This window comes from Vipera ursinii, assembly GCF_947247035.1.
Source record: "Vipera ursinii genome assembly, chromosome: 3".
Lineage (NCBI taxonomy): Eukaryota > Metazoa > Chordata > Lepidosauria > Squamata > Viperidae > Vipera > Vipera ursinii.
This window is the reverse complement of record NC_139516.1, coordinates 147379257-147402721: the sequence shown is the minus strand read 5'-3', so window position 1 is coordinate 147402721 and position 23465 is coordinate 147379257. Positions and strand designations below refer to the sequence as shown.

Here is a 23465-nt window from a genome sequence, read left to right as displayed (position 1 = left end):
ATATAAGTTAAATAGGCAGGGCGACAGTATACAGCCTTGCCGGACTCCTTTCCCAATTTTGAACCAATCAGTGGTTCCGTGTCCAGTTCTCACTGTTGCTTCTTAACCCGCATATAGGTTTCTCAAGAGACAAATAAGATGGTCTGGTACTCCCATCTCTTTAAGAACTTGCCACAGTTTGTTGTGATCCACACAATCAAAGGTTTTAGCATAGTCAATGAAGCAGAAGTAGATGTTTTTCTGGAACTCCCTAGCTTTCTCCATGATCCAGCATATGTTGGCAATTTGATCTCTAGTTCCTCTGCCTCTTCGAAATCCTGCCTGTATTTCTGGTAGTTCTTGATCCACATACTGTTGGAGTCTAGCTTGTAGGATTTTAAGCATAACTTTACTAGCATGTGAAATGAGTGCAATGGTGCAATAGTTTGAACATTCTTTGGCACTGCCTTTCTTTGGAATTGGAATGTAAACTGATCTTTTCCAATCCTGTGGCCACTGTTGAGATTTCCAAATTTGCTGGCAAATTGAGTGTAGCACTTTTACTGCATCATCTTTTAAGATTTTGAATAGCTCAGCTGAAATACTATCACCTCCGCTAGCTTTGTTGTTGCTCAGCTTTTTCTAAGGCCCACTTCACTTCACATTCTAGGATGTCTGGCTCGAGGTTAGTGACCACCTCATTGTGATTATCTGGGACATTAAGCTCATTCTTGTATAGTTCTTCTGTGTAATTTTGCCACCTCTTCTTAATCTCTTCTGCCTCTGTTAGGTCCCTGCCATTTTTGCATTAAACGTTCCCTTCATCTCTCCAATTTTCTTGAAGACATCTCTGGTCCTCCCTATTCTATTGTTTTCTTCTATTTCTTTGCACTGTTCATTTAAGAAGACATTCTTATTTCTTCTAGCTATTCTCTGGAATTCTGCATTCAATTGGGCATATCTTTCTTTTTCTCCCTTGCCTTTTGCTTCCCTTCTTTCCTCAGCTATTTGCAAAGCTTCCTCAGACAGCCATTTTGCTTTCTTGCATTTCTTTTTCTTTCGGATGGTTTTAGTTGCTACCTCTTGTATAATATTGTGAACCTCTGTCCATAGTTCTTCAGGCACTCTGTCTATCAGATCTAATTCCTTAAATATATTTGTAACCTCTACTGTATATTCAACAGGGACATGATTTAATTCATACCTGAGTGGCCTAGTCCTTTCCCCTACTTTCTTCAGTTTAAGCCTAAACTTTGCAATGAGAAGCTCATGGTCTGAGCCACAGTCAGCTCCTGGACTGTATAGAGCACAGGTCTGTAACCCGCGGCTCCGGAGCCGCATGAGGCTCTTTCAGCCGTCTCCTGCGGCTCCCAGTCCTCTGCCATGTGCAGTCCCCCCCAAAAAAAAGTGGGACTAAAAAAGTTCAACCAATCAATTCAAATATGCAGGGTAGGTGCATACCTCACTTTGTCTCCACTCTTCAGTCAAACCCTGTTCTGCACATGCGCGCATGTACGCGCATGCACACAAATATTTTGCGGCTCCCAGTTTTTCCTTTTGTGAGGGAACCAGTTCCGAGTGGCTCTTTCACTGTTTCAGGTTGCTGACCTCTGGTATAGAGCTTCTCCATCTTTGGCTGCAGAGCATATAGTCAATCTGATTTCTGTGTTGACCGTCTGGTGATGTCCATGTGTAGAGCCGTCTCTTGGGTAGTTGAAAAAGAGTGTTTGCTATGACCATTGTATTCTCGACAAAATTCTATCAGCCTGTGCCCTGCTTCATTTTGTACTCCAAGACCAAACTTGCCTGTTATTCCAGTTATCTTTTGCCTTCCTACTTTAGCATTTCTTCTGAGGGATTCTTGCCCACAGTAGTATACCTGATGGTCATCTGAATTAAATTCACCCATTCCTGTCCATTTTAGTTTGCTGATTCCTAAGATGTCGATGTTCAGTCTTGTCATCTCGTTTGACCATGTCCAGCTTGCCTTGATTCCAGGTTCCTATGGAGAAAAAATCTTTACAGCATCGGACTTTCCTTTCACCACCAGATATATCCACGCTGAGTGTCCTTTCGGCTTTGGCCCAATCGCTTCATTCTTTCTGGTGCTACTAGTACTAGCCCTCTGCTCTTCCCCAGTAGCATATTGGACACCTTCCGACCTGAGGGGCTCATCTTCCAGTGTCATATCGTTTTGCCTTTTGGTACTCTCCATAGGGTTTTCATGGCAAAGATACTGGAGTGAGTTGTCATTTCCTTCTCCAGTGGATCACATTTTGTCAGAACTCTCTGCTACGATCTGTCCATCTTGGGTGGCCCTGCACAGCATAGCTCATAGCTTCATTGAATTACGCAAGCCCCTTCGCCACAACAAGGCAGTAATCCATGAAGGGGCACCCTAACTTAGATATACTTTATCTGCATAGTTGAAAGTTCTAACATCTTTATAGCTTTCAAAGAAGCCCTTAAAATATATTTTTGTAGAAGCTATTAACTTTTAATTTTAACTGTTTAGTTGTTATCCTTATTTTTAACATCTTCATTGTAATTTTTTAAAGTGTAAATTGCTAAGTGTTCAATAAATATATTAACTTGCTTATAAAACATACAAATAAAATGCATAATCCTTTAAAATTACAGATGACATGTGAATTTGTCCATTCAAGTATTCCTCAAGTTTTAAACGACCTTTGAGTTCAGATGTCAACTATACATACAATGGAACATAATAATTTCTACCTCAAGGACTGTGCCCAATTCTCGATGTCACACAACAGAAAGCACTCAGATCAACTACTAGAATAAGTTCAGAGGAGGATTAAAAAAATGTCAAGGGACTGGAAACCAATGTCAACAATGTGAGATTGCAGTTACTAGGTACCTAGAACTGTTGAAAAGGCATGGCTGAGGGCAACATGAGAGCATTCTTCAAATACCTGAAGAAATGTTAGAACATGAAAGAAGGCCAAAACCTGTTTTTTTGTCATTTACTAGCACAGGACATAATTTACTGGATTTCATTTGCACCCTTTCCTAGTCAACCTTCCTTGCCTATCCTAAAGCCATTTTCCCCATTCTGACATTTATTTGTAAAGTGTATTCCCTAAGTGTGTCCTAGGCCACCCGCCTCTGTAGTAGTCTCTGAGATCCAGAAGGCTCTGTCATCAGCCTAAATATTTTGAATTCAGAGCAAAAATTAAGTTGTCCTTGGTAGGAAAATAATACAGTGAGGAAAATACTCAATCCAGCATACATTCCTCACCATGTGGAAACTGCTCCCAGTGTTGATTCATCTATCTGAAAACCTCCAGGGTCTGCTAGATTAAAAAAAAAACCCACTTCCATTATCAAATGGGAAAGGAAATGCATTCCAAAAAGAGTAATTGCCTGCAATTACTGCCTCTTTTGGGTTCCCATTTCCTCTACATACACATACCATCATGCCCCAATCTTTCCTTTCAGGATAAGCAACATTATGTAAAGAAGAGAAGAAATAATGAGCAAAAGAAAATAAAGGCAGGAAATAAGAAGAAAAGAAATCTAACACCAACATCACCTGCTATAATACAAGCAGTCCTTAACTTAAACTGAGTCCTTCGGGAAAGGGCGGTATATAAATTCAATAAAATAAAATAAAATAAAATAAATAAAATAAACAGGTTCGCTTAGTGACTGAAGTTACAGCAGTACTGAAAAAAGTGACCTATAACTGTTTTTCCACTGATGTTGCGGTATCCCCGTGGTCAACGTTTGGACATTTGGCAACTGCTATGTATTTATGATGGCTGCAATGCCCCAAGGTCATGTGATCACCTTTTGTAAACTTCTGATGTAAAAATCAATGGGGAATATAGATTCTATCTCAACATCCCTCTTTGATACTGATCACTAATTTTCATTATCGCATGCACATTCATCATCCATTTATCCTTGATTGATTGATTGCTAATTTACTACACATTTATCCATTTCCAATGCATTCCATTTTTTAGGTTTCTCCCAACATTTTCAATTTCTACATAAGCATTTTAACCCATAGCTATTCTTGCTTTTAACAAGAATTCACCCCTCTCAACAATCTTCATGCTACATACCCGTATTTGCACATCTTATAATGGCTTCATCCTATTTTCTGTTACTTGAGCAAACTTCATACACTTCAGTGGCACACTGTAATCAAAAATTTTTCACTCTGATAACTCACATATTCTCCTCTTTTATTGTCCCATTAATTCTACTGGGAGAGGAATTTATGTTCCAACCAGCCAACCTGTACTCAGTATTTTCTTACTGAAACAGAGAAGCAGAATGACCAAGGGTGGGCAAAAAAGCAGGAGCAACTTCCTTCCTGCCAGCTTCCCCATGGAATATCCTTGTGGGAAGCTGACAGGGAGTGGTGAAAATGATGATCACAAGACTGCAGCTGACATGGCAGCATGATGGTGCAGTAGCACTTAAGCTGCCCAACTCTGCCAAGGTTTCAATCCCATCTGAATAATGGGTCCTGGCTTTTAGACACACTTTTTAAATTATCCCATCTGAGGTAGGTTGATTCAGAAATTGTTGCCCTGTGATATCCTATTTCAACCAAATGAAGTTTACAAAAGTATATCGATACGTTTACACAATGGACTCATCCTTTCTCTTCCTATAATTAAAACTTCCCCTGAGGGCACAGTGGTTAAAATGCAGTATTGCAGGCAAACCCTGTTGTGATTCCATGCCAGCCTGTGATCCTGGCAGCTGAGTCCGGGGAATCTGAGGAGGAGGAGGAGGAGGGGCCTGGGGAGCCATCAGAGTCGGAGGAAGGCTCTGATGAGCTCCAAGACTTACATTCCAGTGAGGAGCCTGGCCCTTCCGTGCTCACAATGAGATGCAACTGGGTGGGGAGGCTGGGTCAGACTTGGAGGACATGAGAGATGCCAGCAAATGAAGACAGACCAGGAGAGTAGGCCAGAGGGAGGCAATGGGGCGACTCCAGGGGAGTGGGAGAAGGCATTGAGAAGCCACGCCTTGAGGACTGAATTACAAAAAGGGAATGTGTGGGTGGTGCTGGTTGCTGAAGGCAACTGTTGCAAAGTACTTCATGGGATCATGTTCTGTTGGTACTGCCAGTGAATAATTCTGTGTTTTGCATTGTTTCATGTGGACAATTTTCTCCATTTGGATTGTGCTTTGTTGCCTTTGTTTTTGGACCATTTGGCAGGTTTTTTACCAATATTAAAAGGGGTTTGTTTTCTTCTGAGTCTCCAGCCTACTTGTCAAAAGGGGATTGTTTTCTTCTGAGTCTCCAGCCGATTTGTCAAAAGAGGTTTTGTCCTTGTGCATTTAACAAGGATGTACATAGGCTGGGACAGAACAAACCCTGCCCATGGTCTGGAGGTCGATCCTGACGGGGGTCAAGGTTGACTTAACCTTCCATTCTTCAAGGTGGGTAAAATGAGGACCCAGATTGTTGGGGGCAATATGCTGACATTGTAAACCATCCAGAGTGTGCTGTAAAGCACTATGGAACGGTATAGAAGTCTATATAAATCTAAGCTCTATTACTGTTGCTATAGTTGCTTTATTTCTATTCTTATTTCTTTTACTTATTTCCTTTTCTTCAGTATCCATTTTTTTCAAAGTTCGACTTTTGTCATTACCAAATAATTCTCACATCAATCTTACATTTTTTACTAATTATCTTTTTCATAAGAAACCATCAGTTCAGTCCTGCTTTTTCCATTCATTCCTTTGCCACTACATGAATAGTATTGCATTTAATCTATTTATTAAAAAATATACCCCTTTTTATGGAGATACTCACTAAACAATTATCATTTTCATTCATTCTTGTGTGTCTGAATGGTCCAATCACTTTTACACCTCAAACCACTTTTACACCTCAAACAGAATTTTTTCCCCTCAATCGCATTAATTAAGAATGTTATACAATTGTCCTAGTCATAGGTAACTACCTATACTTTAGGTCAAGAGCAAAGGCAAGCTACAGTAATTAGGAAAAGTACCTAAAAGTATGAAGTTCCCTGATCTACAGAAGAATACTCTTAAAACTTACTACAATAATTTTTATTATTTTGATTTCCTCGATGGGATGAGAACAAAAAGATTTCAAAACTTCAGAGCTGCGAAACAACACTTGAAGGTTTCTATATTCACTGGGCACAACATAACCCTACAATACTCAGGGATTTATTGATATAGTTGAAGCAAATATAAAATCAGTTTTGATTAAAGGGATACCATAGATGACTTATAACAGCCATTGTTCAGTTGTCTTCCATCGAACTAAATTTTAATAGCAAGAAGGCAGCATTAAAAATATATATATAATTGTTGTGATTCAGGGTCAGCCTGTGGGTTCGGCAGTTGGGTCGGACGATTCAGAGGAGGAGGAGGGGGGTGTTGGAGAGCTTGCTGATGAGAGCCCTCAGCCAGGCCCCTCCCACCTGGTTATGACGCAGACCCAGCTGTGTGAGCCTGACAGCGTGGATGAAGATGACCCACAGCTGGCCCTGTTCAAGGATGCCCGACGCAGGAGGCAGTCAATCAGGAGTAAACAGAGGAAGGCAATGGGGCACCTCGGAAGGAGGCAGAGAGAAGCCACGCCCTGAACTGTTTAAAAGGGGAATGCGTGGGAGGGCTGGTTTGCTGAAGGCAACCGTTTGAATAGCTCCTGTTTCATGGTTCGTGTCTTGTTCTGTTTGCTTTTGTGTCCATAAATTTGGCAGGCTTAGTTCCAGCCTCTTGCCTTCTTGTAAAAGGGGTTGTCCCTGCCTTTTCTGCAGGGCCGGTAGCAGGCTGGTACAGAACAATAATACCCTTAGATCCTCATAGATGCCTCTGAAGCTCAGATTAAATGAAGTCTGTTTAACAATCCCATCACTATTAAGTAACTCATTAGGAAATAAAGTAATTATCAAATGGGAATTATGAAGTAATTATGACTCTGAAACAGATGACATACAATTGCTAAAAGGGGGCAAGGTGTCTCTTAGTCATATGTCACAGACTCACAGTATTATATCTCATTCTCATTTTAACCACTAGTGGTATGTTGACAATAAACCTAGTATTAAGATTTCAAAATAATCCAAACAGATGTTACCCAAAAAAAATTCTTAAGGTTACCCCATGAAAAGGAGAAACGGTTAACATGGCAAGAATTTCCCATATCGATACCTTCCCACTTAAAATCCAATATTATATAGAATTATATATTTGTATAATTCTGTCATGTATTTATCTAAATGCAAGAACACCATGTTTTGTAAGTGCGTGTGTTGATATTAAAAAAAATCATGACGCTAATAATGTGACTCTACAAGTATTAGGTAGGAACAGCAAGGTGCCACCTATTTTTATTTATTAAACAACTCATATAGCTACCCATTTTATGCACCATAATCCTAACAGGAAAGCAAACAGTAAAAACAAAACCTCATAACATAATTATGAATCTACTGTATTTACTTTATAAGTCTTATAAGAACATGTATTCATGGAAATTCAACTATTGGAATCCTAAGAAATAAGATTTCAGTGTTGAAATCAGACAGGATTAACTGTTTTCAATGTTCTTGCATCAATCAGCATATTAAGTACAACTGGTATTATGAATACAATTATAATTTCTAACTCAAAAAGGATGTTCTTGATCTGGAAATAGCTACCTACATAATTGAACTCAAATGGGGCATAAACTACAAGTGCTTTTCTTTTCCCTAATATAAGATCGTCATACAGGGCTTTTACATACTATGCCATAACTTGAAATGCTAAGAAATTGAAGAATCACTGAACAATTATTTTTACTAAAGAATTCTTTACTAGATTAACTAATGTATTGTACACAACTGAGAAAGTAGTACTGAAAAATACCTGTCTGGAGTTGGAATAGAACAAAAAGCAGTTCTGATATGACCTATTTAATAAAAATTAGCACCTTAAATTTGTCATTGGGTGAAACTGAAGGTACACAGTATTTCAAAGGAGATCTGTATTTTTAATTAGCTTACTGAAATTTTTAATTCTTCATTGAAAGAAACAAAAACAGATACATATACTCAGTAATTCTCAGTTAATGACTGCCCTGTTTAGTGCCTGTTCAAACTTATGACAATGCATTTATTATCATCAGTGTTGCACAATCATGTGATCACATTTACAAGTTTCACAGCCAACAAAGTCAATGGAGAAGCCAGCAATGAAATTGCAAATTGCAGTCACATGATGTTTCACTTAATGACTGCAAATGATTTGCTTCATGACTGCAGCAAAATTAATTACATCATAAATCCAGAATGGCCATGTGATGTTTAATGATGGTGTCACTTAGCAACAGAACTATGAGCATTAAGTGAGGAATACATGTACAGAAAAAGCAACCATTGTCCACTATTTTCTAATGTTCTCCTGTTTAACATCTACATGAAACCGCTGGGTGAGATCATTCGTGGTTTTGGAGTTGGGTATCATCAATACGCTGATGATACCCAACTTTTCATTTCGACCCCAAACCACCCCAGTGATGCCCTCGATGTGATGTCCTGTTGCCTGGAGGCGGTTCGGGTCTGGATGGGGAGGAACAGACTTCAGCTCAACCCTGACAAGACCGAGTGGCTGTACATTCCGGCATCCCGGGACATTCAAAATGTTCCATCTCTTTCTATGGGGGGTGAGTTTTTACCCCCGTGGATAGGGCTCGCAACTTGGGAGTCCTCCTAGATTCACAGCTTACTTTGGAAGATCACATAGTAGCCGTGACTAGGGGGGCTTTCGCTCAGGTTCACCTGGTGCGTCAGTTGCGGCCCTATCTGGACCGGGATGCCCTGTGTACGGTCACTCATGCGCTCGTGACCTCTCGTCTGGACTACTGCAATGCTCTTTACCTGGGGCTTCCCTTGAAGACCACTCGGAGGCTCCAACTGGTACAGAATGCGGCCGCGAGAGTTGTCTTGGGAGTTTCCCGGTACTCCCATGTTACACCTTTGCTCCGCGAGCTGCATTGGTTACCAGTTGTCTTCCGGGTGAGGTTCAAGGTCTTAGTGATGGTTTTTAAGTCCTTACATGGCATGGGTCCGGAATACCTCGGGGACCACCTGCTGCGGCGTTGACTTCCCTCCGCCCTGTGCGTTCCCACAGAGAGGGCCTCCTCAGGGTGCCTCTGGTCAGAGAATGCTGGCTGGTGGCCCCCAGGGGGAGGGCCTTCTCTGTGGGCGCCCCGTCTTTATGGAATCAACTGCCGGTTGAGCTCCGGACGGCACCGGATCTTCGCTCCTTCCGGCAAGGGTTAAAGACCCATTTATTTGAACAAGCTGGCCTGGCCTCATGGGGGAACGTTAGGGTTTTAATGGGTTTTATATTGTGATTGTTTTAATTGGGCAATTATTTAATCCTTTTTTAACTTTTGTATTTCTATTTATATGCCCTGTTCACCGCCCTGAGTCCTCCGGGAGAAGGGCGGTATATAAATTTAATTAATAATAATAATAATAATAATAATAATAATAATAATAATAATAATAATTGTAGTTCATGAATATGAGCGGGCTTGAGAAGCACTTCTGTTCACATCATTAAAGCATTCTCCAGACCTTTTCATATATGTTGTGTTTACAAGAAACCACCAATAATATTTGAACTAAAGTATCTTAAAAACTTTGAATGCAGGATGCTTGTAAAGAATTACAATACCACTCAGTCAGTTTTAATCATCAGCCAATATTAACAGTTCATCAACACTAGACAACATTTTAAAAAGAATTTCCTCTTAAATACAATTAAATACCGTATAGTGAAAGCAAACTAAAATTAATTTTTCCATTCCTGTTGAATAAAAGTTTTCTCACTCAAACAGCAGGGGGCACTAATACCTTCCCCACAACTTTTTTTGTCTTTAAAAAACATTTACAAATATGAATACTAATTTCAAATATTTTTACAGAAATAAGAATGAAAAAGCACCAGGATATGCATACAACCAACAATCCAAAGGAAACATGGCAAATAACAAAGCTGTGTGTAAGTATCCACACAGTAGTACTCCAAATGCTATCAGTATTGATTATAGTTACTCTGTAAATATGTCAGTCTTTCCACCCCAGCAAGGATCATTACATGCAACACAAAATATAGGAGCACATTCAGGTGGTTTGTTTGTTCAAACTGATGAATCACATTTTCATCTTATTAAACAAGGATGACAACTGCATCAAGTTAAGAACTGTACAGTATCTAGAAGTGAAGAAGTCTGTACTCCTATCGTCATGAACATTTAAACTAAATAGAAATATATATGATAGCTTACACTAGAAACAGTTCTAGTTATCCCAACCTCTTTTGAAATTTGCTTTGATCATTGATGTGTTGGAACCATATCATAAAAACATCCCTATCAACCACACATTTCCATAATCAGAACATAAAAGCAAAAGCGATGTCCTGCTGGATTGGACCCTCCCTCCCATCTAGTCTAGCACTTTGTTCCCACAGTGGCCAATCAAGGACACAAGAAAGTCCACTAGTGTCCCAAAGTGAAAGGCGAATGGCCTTCAAAGACAGTGACACTAATTGATACTGCTCTCTCTGACTTCCAGGAACTGGTCCAAGTGCTTTCTGAAGCAAGTCCAACATTTCTTTGAAGCCAATATTTGAAATCAAGATTTAAGATACAGGAAACAGTAATAATAAATGAAAAAAACTATAGCACATTTCCAATGATACAGTGCTGGCTTGCATAAATCTCTCAGCGCTGATTATGAACAATGTCATCAATTAAATATCACCCCTTTAAGAGTTTTCCACTAAACTTTACCCTGATAATACTATAAACAAATTCTATACCAAATATCAGCATTCTACCTAATGGTGAAATCCAAACTGGCCCTGAAAAGGGCATAAGAACATGCCAACAAATTTGTATACAGATCCTAAAAGTCCATATGAGTTGGAATAAATGATCAGATTAAACAGATTGGCTGCATCATAGAAATCAAAAGCTCTCTATTATTCATCATTCACATTGTAAAGGTGGCTAGTAACTGAAATACACACAATGAAATACTGCTGCTGGCACCAAATAAATATTAGTGCTATTATAATATAATTTACCAATCTGTTCTATTAGTTAGTCTATAATTTTCTCTACAGCGACAAAGCATACAATGGTACAAGTATGAACCTGTTTTATCTAGCATTCATCAATGTCACAATTTAACCATGCTCTTTCCATTTCAGTTAGACACTTAGTGTAAATTGCACATCTTTACAACTTAATAGTTCTTTCAATTATTCTTTTTAAAAATACAATACTGTACCTCCCACCCACAATAAAATATATTTTAGGCACCATAATTTAAAGATATATTGGTAAGTGGGGTGCTAAATCACTTTTTTCTGGATGTAAACAGAAAATGGAAGGAAATTACTTTGTCAACTTTCAGTGCACATGAGGACCCACAAATGGTTCTTGGGATAACAGGAATCCAATGTTCCTTAGGAATTAATTTTTATTTTTTTTTATTTTAATTCCATTTATATCCCGCCCTTCTCCGAAGACTCAGGGCGGCTTACAAGCTTAGCAGTAGCCTTCATTCTATGTATATGCCTGCTTATTAGGGCTTTCACACACACCCCAAGCGGCATTATTACAAAGTCAGCTTAATTGCCCCCAACAATCTGGGTCCTCATTTTACCTACCTCGGAAGGATGGAAGGCTGAGTCAACCTTGAGCCTGGTGGGATGCGAACCTGCACTAATTGCAGGCAGCTGGTGTTACTTAAGGAGGCATTAGCCCACTGCTCCACCAAGGCTCTTAAAATTAATCCAGGAAAATTAATTAATCCAGGAAAACAGCACAAGAGAACATGGCAATGTGTAGACCCAGGAAAGTGGTCAAGTATAAAAGAAAAAGCACAGGAATAGGTCTTTAAAACAGTGGAGGTAATTAGGAAAAGCACATTTCCAGTCAGACTCTGACAATACTGTCACACTTGTAATATTTATAACTTCTGTATATAAATGTGTATGTCCATGGGACTCAGAAATGTTGTTTTCTTTTGAAGTATCATATGTGCTTAGTATTTTACCACATTGATCAATAACAGCGGTGGTTATCCATTTTGAAACTTTGATAGGTGACCTTGTTTTGTAGGTAAAGAGAAATGAAAATGGTGGGATAACTCATTACATTAAAAAACTGTCCTCTGTCCACTCCCAATATTCCTTATCCAGATAGGGCACTTCTTGGAACCACTATTGCCCTCACCTGCTCTAGAATCAAGTGAGTAACAACCAGAATGCAAATCTAATATGCTCAGCAATTAGGAAGACATCTTACTTTATACCAGAACATAACAAACACAACATTCATGGAATATATCAATAGGAGCAGTCAATTCTTAAAAGGTGAACTAGGCTTGGAAAAAACCTGGAAGCAGAAATGATGCTGTAAAAATCATTGGAAATGGTGCAGTTTGTGTGAGACTTCCAGGGCCGAGGAGTAAAAATTATTCCTTACACAGAAGAGCATATTGTGTTTTGTCTCTAATATTAAATTATAAACTGCATCAAAAACCAGAACAAATTAAAACTCTTTTGTAAAATACATTATTGAAAAGAAAGTACTATTTTCTCACCTTATTTTGGGAAAAAGAGCACCTTTTAAGGAAAGGTAAAACTTGTTGCTGCAGTTGTCTTGAAAAGGTGAAGAAAAAAGCTCAGTGCTTAGATTGTCTCTTTAACTTGATGTGTCTGTGACTGAAAATCTGAAGAAAGGCAAAAAATACAAGAAAAGCAGTTAATAATTTACCATCCATTTACAAAGAAGCAAGTATATGAAATGCGTTTTGAATAAAGCAGAATAATGGATGATGAAGCGGGCTATACCTCTCATAGGTTACGCCACTACAATGTCTGTTAGGCTGCAATTCAATGCACATTATCTGAAAAGAAGTCCCATTGAGCTCAATGAGGATTACTTGGGAATATGCTAGATTATATTGCTAAAACCACTCAATGTTACATTGTTAAAATAACCCAATAGAGTGCATTGCTAAAATTACTCAAAGACATCTGTAATATCTGCAATTGACTTACTGGATAGTATTGGTCAGAATGCAATTTCAGAAAGGAATCCTAAAATTGCTTTCAGAAGATGCCTCTCAAACAAATGGGGATTTATTGCAATGCGTTGGCACAATATAGCAAATATCAAAAGGATTTTTTTTTGGTTTCAGAAAATCATTCAAAATCTGTGACCTTTAAACATAACTCTATTCTTTTTTTTACTTTATCTTTACATCAAACTGTCTTGCTTGATGTAAAGACTGACATGACAGATGCTTTCTGATATATTAGCTTAATTTTAAAGAAATTAAGATATGATATATTCTCCTTCTTTCTCCCCTCTCCAAAGCTAAAATATAATGCAGCAAAATTCAAAGAACCTCATCATGTCAAAAGATAACAATAGCAGACTCAAATCTCCCTGTGGTGAAGCAGACAAATAAGCTATATTTCTTGGTGAGTGTTGTAACAAAAATAAAATGAGGAAGCAGAAGATAGCATTCAAAAAAAATTTGGATTTAGTTAAGTTTGAGTAAAATGGAGAGATAAATGTAGCTATTTGAAACACACACTACAAAGCAGCAGCTTCACAACAGAATACCACCAGATAAACCATAATGTAAAGCCAGGAATAGACAGCCAACTGCCTTCCAGATAGCTTTCAATTTCAACTCCTACAATCTCTAGTGAGCACAGCCGAAGATGAGGGAATGCAGGACTTTAAAAGATCTGGAATGCACCAAATAGCCTGCCTTGTGTTAAGCTATAATGTTGTTCTGATTTAATGTGATACCAAATTGTATTCATTGTAGCCTGTAAACCATCGTTTCTTTCCTGGAATAGACCATACATTTCATTAACCCCAAAACAATACAAAACAAGAAAAATCCTCAGAATCAGGCCAATACAAATGAATTGCTCTTGTATGACACAACAGAGGTCAATATTGCCAGATGACACATAAGAGTGCTATCACAAGCCTGTGCAATAACAGAGAAAATTCACCTAAATCTGCATCACACAGTTAGCTACAGCGACACACTGAATTCTGCTTAGTACTTGGACAAAATTGTGAAACCAGCCTATGATGATATCACAGGGACAAGATGTATATAGATCTGTCTTCTTTTGCAAAAGAAGTGTCTACAAGAGAAGCTTTCTCATTAAACTGAAGTATCAGAAAATAAATAACAAGAATCTGAAACTATTATAGCAGGGGTCCCCAACCCCCGGTCTGTGTACCAGTACCGGGCCGTGGCATGCCAGCAGCCAGTCCGCACAAACAAGCAAAGCCCCATCCGGAGGATGCAGGCAGCACACAAAACCATGCACCCTCCGGTCCGTGGAAAAACCTCTCTCCACAGAACTGGTCCCTGGTGCCCAAAAGATTGGGGACCTCTGTATTATAGCATATTTTTAAAAGAATAACCCACCCATTATTAGAACATCTAATAACATAAATAACATAAAATTGTTAAAAAGTTAAAGGTATTTACTTCTCTATCAGAATGCACCATTCCCAAAACCTCAGCAGAAACTTTTTAACTTAAACAACAATATAAGAAGAAAGTGATTTAATAAAAAAAAGTTCTGGGATCAGCTGAAGTACTTTATCATCTTTTTCCTCATTTTTATGGTTGCTACATTATTCCCAACACAGCGCAATATTTAAAGTACAAGCTCTTACAAATATAAATAAGTACATTACATTTCCTTTCTTTGGATCAGCTTGTTTTATAACATATAGTTTCAGGTTTCTTGAAACCATATGCTGAAAAGCATTACATTCCCCCTTGAAATTATATGCTTGCACATATATGTATACCCCTCTGTACTTTTTAACTCCATCTGTAAAATCTTTTTTAACAAGCTAAATTCCTGGTGGTTTTATGAAGATGTTTGTGTCATTTTTTGCAACAATACAGAAGTGGTTTGCCCCTTCTTTCTTCCAGAATGTTTTCCCAACTTCCTACTCCAGTATATATTATATCCTGGTGGTCTCCCATCCAAATACTAATCAAGTCTGACTGCTTAGCTTCTGAGCCAGAAAAGATAGACCATGTATCGCCACCTGCTGGAACTTTATACTTTATTTTAATTCAAATTAAGCTGAAGATTTAATCAAATCGGGCACAATCTGCAGTATTAAGATTTCCTTTATATATCCTATTTTGTCCACATATCCCATTTAAATCAGGCTTGTACAAGAGACCTTCTTTAGTGTATTATATCCATAATTATTGATTTCCCTTTTAAAAGTTCACCAAAAATATCCAGTTTAAATCACAATCTCTTAAAATTGTGAAAATAATTCACATATTAAAATTTTATCAAGATGTTCACATTATCTTTGTTTAAATTCCAGTATACAATGTTACCCCCAGAACTCTGTAGTTTAATCTGCAAGGCTTTTAAAATTAATTTCTTACATTAGTCATATTATAGGATAACCCTACATGAGTAATGAATATTTTTGTTCAATTCACTGAATTTACTCCCAGATAAGTGGAAAGAGAATTGCACTCTAAATCTATTATTTGTACTAAGTACATGAATTCCACCTAAACAGTTAATTATTCACCAGATCAATGGGCCAGCAAAGCACTCAAGGATTCTCTCAACAATGAAACTTCTTAACAAATTATGCCTGAACTTAATAAACATTTCAGTCAACATTCACTACTGAGGTAGCAAAGAGGAGAAAAAGTGAGGCCTACTTTTGTTCTCATAGACACCAATATATGTAAAGCACTGCCTCAAGCTGTCAGAGCAAAGAACTAGATACGTTTTATGACACAATAGACAATGCTGTAGTAAATACTACCATAAAGATCATCTGACACTTAAAAAAAATATAATCAGAAAAGGTTGCTTATCAAATGTAACTTACAATAAAAGCCCTTGCACTAACTTTGGAAGTCCAAAGTGAAAGCACATCATTCTTCAGATATCTCAGTCATAGGTCTAAAGCATTCCTATACATTCATAAAGCTTTATTTAAAAAATCAATCATATCATAGTAGCAGGACAATGAGAAACAGACATTGTATAAAATCTATTCTATGTCCCTCTTTCTGTCACATTCATTTCTTTTTGTTTTCAGACTGCTGGACAGGACACACTGGCTCAAAACAGAAATCTGAAGAGAATTTGATGGAGTCTGCAAACTAATAACAGCCTTCCTTAACAGGACTGCTCATGTGAGAAACTTCTCTAAATGATTATCACCAGAAGTGAAGTGGAGACTCCAGAGAGAAGTATGCCAATTAAATATAGAGATGAAAAATATGCTTGTAATAAACAATACTAAAAATAAATAATTAAACAAACATTTCCAGTTTCAAAATGTTTAATGGAGATGAAGGTTCCAAATACTAATATTGTGATAACTTGGAGCAAAGCAAAATATAACTTTTTTTAAAATCAACATGGGACAAAGAAGTATACAAATATGAATCTTTGGCATTAATGTGTTTTACTTTGCATTAAAAATGTATTAACCATAATAAAAAGCTTTGCTCTTCCCTAAATTTAATATTGTGCTTGAAACAGTGATACAAAATAAATAAATAAAACTATTGAAAAATTATGTACACCATTAAAGAAACTGTTAAAATATTTATATTACCGGTATGCTCACCATGGCCTTCAAACAAATACACTGTCATTATTATTAAATTTCAACTTGTTTTATTTTCTCGAAAGCCTTCCCTTACCTCTTAATAGGTAAAAACAAATAAAATCTATTTATATTACAATGAAATAACAATAATTTTAGACTAAAATGCAATGTTACCTACATTAGTTGCTGTAGTTCAGATTAAAAATAATTTCTACAAATTCATAAACTAAGGCATCAGGATTCTTAACTTTTGCATTCCACTGAAAGTACAGTATCATGTATGATTCCTGCCTTCAAATGGTTAAGCAACAAACTCAAATTATTTTACTGAATCAGATTTTTTTTAGTATAAACTTTGAAGTTTTAAAAAGCTACAGGCATTTGTTGGTCTACTAACAATACACGTTCACGACATTTGCATACTATACAACTTTCTATTTACACAAAACGTCTTTATGGGAAAATCTAATGATACTATTTAGGATCCAAGATGACAACCTTACCATGAATTACTTACAAACCTACATGCTCCTGATAAACATTGTGTAAATTTTAGAAACTGGGATGCAAAAGTCATTCATCAATCAACAACAGAGCCAGAAAATGCATTCCAGGAAGCTGCAAGCTATTATGTTTACAATATTTTTTAAGGGTTGGAGTCTTTAAATTCCTGCAGTGTTTTGATGTTCTGAACATACAAGACACATTTGGACAATAAAGATGATATAGACACACATAAAAGAAGTTACACTGGCCACTCTTGTGAAAATATAAAGGGGCTGATTAAAAATTCTCTAAAGCTTGTTTCATTGCAGATGGAAAGGAATAAAAAAGAAAAATCTAAAATCTCAGTTCTCAGCATCAAATTAAATACCTATCAAATTAATCCTTAAAGTAATCCAATTAATAAAATATGATGCTGCTAAAAAGCTGCTGTCATTCAAAATATGTATGGATAGTCCCACTGAAACAAAGAGGCAAACAGCCAAAGTTGCCTGTCCTACAAAGCTGCCCTAAAGGATTTCTTCAAAGTAAAATACCAACCATAAACCAACTAAAACTCAAAGGAAGTTTAAACTTAAAAAGAAGCTCCTCTGCGTTTAAAAGCAACCACAAATGCCTTCTGGTAGCTCAAATAATAATACCTTTCAGTTAAACATTTTCAATTGCACTCAGAAATTCACACAGAGAAGAGGGATGAACCATTACCGCTGTTTATAATTTTACAAGCCTCTGAAAAAAACTAAAAAAGAGAGAATATACAGCAAGCAGCTTAACCTAATTTCTAATGTGAAGAAGCACTCCTCTGCTCAAGCTCTATAAACAAGAAAAATAAAAAATATAATGCTGTACAGAATATCTTATGACTTTCAACTCCTAAATTCAAAGTTGAAATTACTCCAATATTACATGCAGCCTCTAATTTTTTTCCACTTCAATATTTATAGAAATTACGTACATCGCATGCAAAGAGGCAACACATTAATAATACACAAGTGACTAAAAAGTTGTTCATGCCTGCGACATAAGCCCATCCGAGGTACCCCAGTCACAAGAAAAATGCACCTGAATGGACGATGAATATACTGTCTGTTACCATGGCACCTCAATCTAATTACATGACTGATCAGGGCTAGAGAGAGTGCAGTGAAACCTACACCAGTGACATGTCTCTACATGAGTGCACACGCACACACATACATATGCACAGAGAGAAATGTGGAAAACCTATCAGCTTTTTTTGCTTACATTTACTGTCGATGAGAATAAGGAGAGTTCTATTCAACACAAAATGACCTGTAAAACAGTTAATAGGAGAAAAATAAACCTATAACTCTAAGTAATACAGTATCTCATCAGTTATCTCTTCCTCATTCATAACCCTTGTTCTGAGAGCAATAACACTAGGCTGTCCTCACCAGCCAGCCAAACAAATCCACATTGACTGATGAAATCTGAATTTGCTAAGGTTTCACTGGAGATTGTAATAAGCTGCCCCAGAATGTCACCAAAGTAACTGGTTACACTGATTCATATCTAATTTACTAAACCTGTCAAAAACACAAAATGTGGATTGCTAAAGATTTAATCACCTCCATCATGAAATATTTTGTATTCAAATGTGTAAAAAAGAATCCACAAACTAAGACATGCAACTACATAATTGTGGTTACCCAAATACATAATTGTAAAACTAATTATTATGCACATTAGGAAATTATAAAGTATGGGATTTCCTTCCTCCTCCAATTCTAGGGAAAAATATTATTCTGGAGGAGTCCCTATTGCATACCTTACGGTAAACAAAATAAAAATAGCTTGTTCTTGTTAGCCACATAGTGTGGCATTATATAACAAGCTTTCAATTTGCTCTCTTTTCATCATTGGATTGTGATCTTTTTCTTTCTTTCTTTTTTGCGGCTCTTTTTACAAAATCCAAAACACCTCAGGTATCCTGCCTTTTAAAATGTTATTTTGTTGTTACCTTAGCATTTCAACACAGATCGACTTATGCAGAAAATACTTTTCTAACATTTTTTTTTTTGGAGGGGGTAGGCAATTGTTTCGAGCCTTCGAGATCACCATAAGGTTTTGGGGAAACTAAAACAAGGTAACTTTTGCAAAAATAATTTAAGAGTGAGTGACGGGAAGCAGGACAGCACCGAGAGACACAAAACAGGATTCAAAGGCAGCGATACGCGGAATTGTCTCTCTTCTTCTCCTTCCTCCCCCCCCCCCTTCCTTTTTCTTAAAGGGGGGGGCAACTCCGTCGTGTCTATTTAAAAAATAAAAAGAAAAAGGCAATTCCTTCCTGGCAGAACCTTGGCAGCCCCTGGCAGGTCCTGCACGGTGCGTCTTTTCTCCCCGAGAAAAGCCTAGCGGAAGGTGAAAAGCAGAAGCTGCCGGGGAGGATGGGTCAAGGTGAAGGGGAACACAGGCCCCCACCTGTAACGGAGCCCTACCTCCTCGCCCGTGCCCAGCAGTGGCCTTTACTCACTCACTGACTCCTTGCTGTAGTGCCCGGAGGAGCCTCCAGCCGATTTGGGGCCTGAATGTAGGAGCATAGTGGAGGAGCTGGAACTGCTACCGCTGCTGGGCACATCCCAGTCCCAGAGCCGCCTCCTCCTCCTCCTCCTCCTCCTCCTGCGCCGCCTCTTCGCTTCATTCACCCCTCCGGCAAGCACCCAGCCCCGTACTATACAGCGCAGCGACGGCTGGCCCTCCCTACTATCAAGCCGGGGGAGGGGAGAAGGGCGGGCGCTCTTCCGCTCGCCCTCGGCAGCCCAGCCGGCCTTTAGCAGCGGCAAGAGAGAGAGAGGAACGCGACGCTAGCCAGACGGCGGCGGCGGCGGCCAGCGAGGCAGCCGGCGGAGGGCGTTGCTTCGGGACGCGCTCAAAACTCCGCGGCCTGTGCTTAAGCCGCACGCTCCCCGTCGCCCGACTTCCCGCACCGATGGTTCCCCCCCTCCCCGGGCGCAGTCACGCACTTCGGGGGACGAGGCGGCGGGAAGGGCGCGGGCAGCTCTCAGCAGCAGTCCCGCTTTAACGCCAATGCGCGCCCTGGATGCTTTATAGAGAGGAGGGAAAAAGCCGAGCTAGCCCCGCACAAAATGCCAAATGGGCGCTGGGCTGGGCTGGGCTGGGGGGGTTGTCATGCGACTTCCTGTTCTTTCTTTACTCTCTGCTTTTAAGGAGGGTGCGGGAGGGGGGGGGCATTTCTCGTATGCCCAGAATGCAAAGAATTTCAGCCGGGCACCACCCACAGCACGTAAAAATAACACCAGCCTGGCCTGGTTTCTCCTCCTTCCTCTCGCTCCAGCCTCCTCGACACGAAAGCCGGGAGAAGGTGTTGGGGGGAGGCGGAGGGGGGGGCAGAGAGAGGCGGTGGTGGGGGGGGGGGGTAAACGAGAGGAAGAAAGAAGCGATGCAATTTAGAAGAATTCTTACAGGGCGACTTCCAAGCCGTGGCAATAACGGAGCGTTACGTCGCCCTTCCCCCTTTTCCAGTAACCTTGTATGTGTTTTTCCAGCTGGAAATATCTGGAGGCTTGCTTTGGGGTGGGAGGGGGGGAGGGGAGCGAAAGAAGCGAAAGCAGAGGAGGAATTTTTAAAAAGCCACTTACTGTATAAAGTGTCAGTGGAGACTGGGGTGTGGGGAAGGCGGACCGGAAAAAAAAATACTTGCCAGTTGATCTCGAGGGTTCGGGATTTTATTTTATTTTATTTGGCTTTTTAAAAAAAAAGAAAGAAAAAAATAATTTATTTCTTCCCCCCCCCCCTTCGGTTGTGATACAGTTGCTTCCTTACCAACTGTAATAGAAATGATGTCTGCGGATAGAAGCTCGCTCCTCTCTTCTCCAGTATGTAAATGTGTAATAGAAGGCAAATATGGAGCAGTTGGCAGCCTCTGCGTTAGCTCAAGGATCCTACTTCATGCAAAGGGGTGGAGGAGAAGGAGGCAACTCTTTGTCAGACGGCCAAGAGAGCCACACAGATTATTGCATACGCACAACAGAGCCTGGCCAAGCCAGCCTTAACCCTTTCCTTCTAATAGCAAAGAATGTGGGGTTTTGTTGCACTTCTCCTTGCCTTTCCTTCATGATTCTCTATCCTAAATTAAGCACATATTCTTCCCTATGGGTCTGTCCTCTTCCTTCACTGAAGTCCCCAAACCTCACAGGGATATTGAGGCAACTATTGCCTTTTTTAAACAGACTCTTGCAAGTGATACCATTTGGGGGGGGGGGAATACCTAAAAACCTTCTAATATGCATCTATACTCAGAATGGACAGTAACTTTCATAGAGTTTGCTCCTTGATAGTAAGTTGACTAGTTCCGGGGTAGGTAACCTTGGTTCTTTTATGACTGGTGGATTTCTGGGAGTTGAAGTCCACAAGTCATAAAAGAGCCAAGGTTGCCTACCCCTGACCTAGTTCATGCTGAGGCATGACTGTAGTAATGATCACAGGCATGAGGGGGAATTTTGTCCTATGTCATAGTAGCATGCAAAGAGTCGAGAGATGCTTGCACCAGGTAACTGCGAATCCATCACTGTTCTGTACTTCACCATTGGCATACAGTGCTTATTCTCTTTGTTACAGAAGCTCGGCTACCTCAATATGCAGTTACGTGGGTGATAGTGGGAGAATTGGTGGTATACCCAGATAACACTACTACTAATACTGCATCCAATTTTGGTCACCATGATGTAAAAGAGATGTAGAGACTCTAGAAAGGGTACAGAGAAGAGCAACAAAGATGATTGGGGGACTGGAGGCTAAAACATACAGGGAACGGTTGCTGGAATTGGGTATGTCTAGTTTAACGAAGAGAAGGACTAGGGGTGACATGATAGCAGTGTTCCAATATCTCAGGGGCTGCCACAAAGAAGAGGGAGTCAAGCTATTCTCCAAAGCACCTGAAAGCAGGACAAGAAGCAACGGATGGAAACTAGTCAAGGAGAGAAGCAACCTAGAACTAAGGAGAAACTTCCTGACAGTTAGAACAATTAACCAGTGGAACAACCTGCCTCCAGAAGTGGTGAATGCTCCAACACTGGAAGTTTTTAAGAAGAGACTGGACAGCCATTTGCCTGAAATGGTATAGGGTTTCCTGCCTGAGCAGGGGGTTGGACTAGATGACCTCCAAGGTGTTCTGTACCAGCCTGCTACCGGCCCTGCAGAAAAGGCAGGGACAACCCCTTTTTCAAGAAGGCAAGAGGCTGGAATTACGCCTGCCAAATTTATTACTACAAAAACAAACGGAACAAGACAAACCAAGAAACAGGAGCTTTAAGAAACATGAACTATCCGAGCGGTTGCCTTCAGCAAACCAGCCCTCCCAGACATTCCCGCTATATAGAGTTCAGGGCGTGGCTTCTCTCTGCCTCCTTCCGAGATGCCCCATTGCCTTCCTCTGTTTACTCCTAATTGACTGCCTCCTGCGTTGGGCGTCCTTGAACAGGGCCAGCTGTGGGTCATCTTCATCCACGCTGTCAGGCTCATGCAGCTGGGTCTCCATGGTGACCAAGTGGGAGGGGCCTGGCTGAGGGCTCTCATCAGCAAGATCTTCAACCCCCTCAGCAAGGTCTTCAACACCCCCCTCCTCCTCCTCTGAGTCGTCCGACCCAACTGCCGAACCCACAGGCTGACCCTGAATCACAACACAAGGTCCCTTCCAACTACTTCTTCTTCTTCTTCTTCTTCTTATTATTATTATTATTATTATTATTATTATTATTATTATTATTATTATTATTATGTGATCTGCATCAGTTTTCAATAGACTTCCAGATACAGTCAAGGTGTCGGTTCTCACTTTTAAAGCCCTTTGCGCCATAGGACCGGTTTACCTGCTCCCTGATGGTTTCTGCCTTTCCACTAGGTTCTCTTGGTGAAACAGCATCACCTTGTGTGGCCTTGGAAGTGCCCTCCCCTGTCATGGCACTGCCTTATGCAGCCTCCCCTCCCTCCAGATATACCAAAGGGCTCAACCTTGTTGGCGTTCAGGAACAAGGATGTTGATGGAACTACCAGAGTGGTTGTGCTTGATTGGCAGATGCAAGTTTTATTGGGACTTCAATTTTTGTCGCTGATGTTCACGTGGTTTTATCTTCTAATTATACTTCTAGCTACCTAGAGTTCCTTGTGTTAGGTGGGCAGCCATTAGTTTAATAAATATATAAATTTAAGATCTCATTATTTTTGCACATGGAGAAATATCCTATTTAATCCCATAATAGAAATACCTCCTTGAAGAAATACGGGATCTCAATCAGAATAAGAAATATTC

General features: G+C 39.6%; 1 protein-coding gene across 2 annotated transcripts in view; it reads right to left on the bottom strand.

The window, feature by feature from the left end:
* Positions 1-21033, bottom strand: part of ATXN1 (ataxin 1) — a 224421-nt gene extending 203388 nt beyond the window's left edge. Inside the window, exons 1-2 of one of the 2 annotated variants that reach the window (XM_083360664.1) lie at positions 20797-21033; positions 12621-12749 (exon numbers count right to left, since the gene is read on the bottom strand). The gene's annotated coding sequence lies outside the window, so the exon portion shown is untranslated. Of the gene's footprint in view, positions 1-12620; positions 12750-19670; positions 19764-20796 lie in introns of those variants that run through there. The other variant, XM_083360665.1, reaches the window with a different exon arrangement.
* Positions 21034-23465: the final 2432 nt, after the last annotated feature.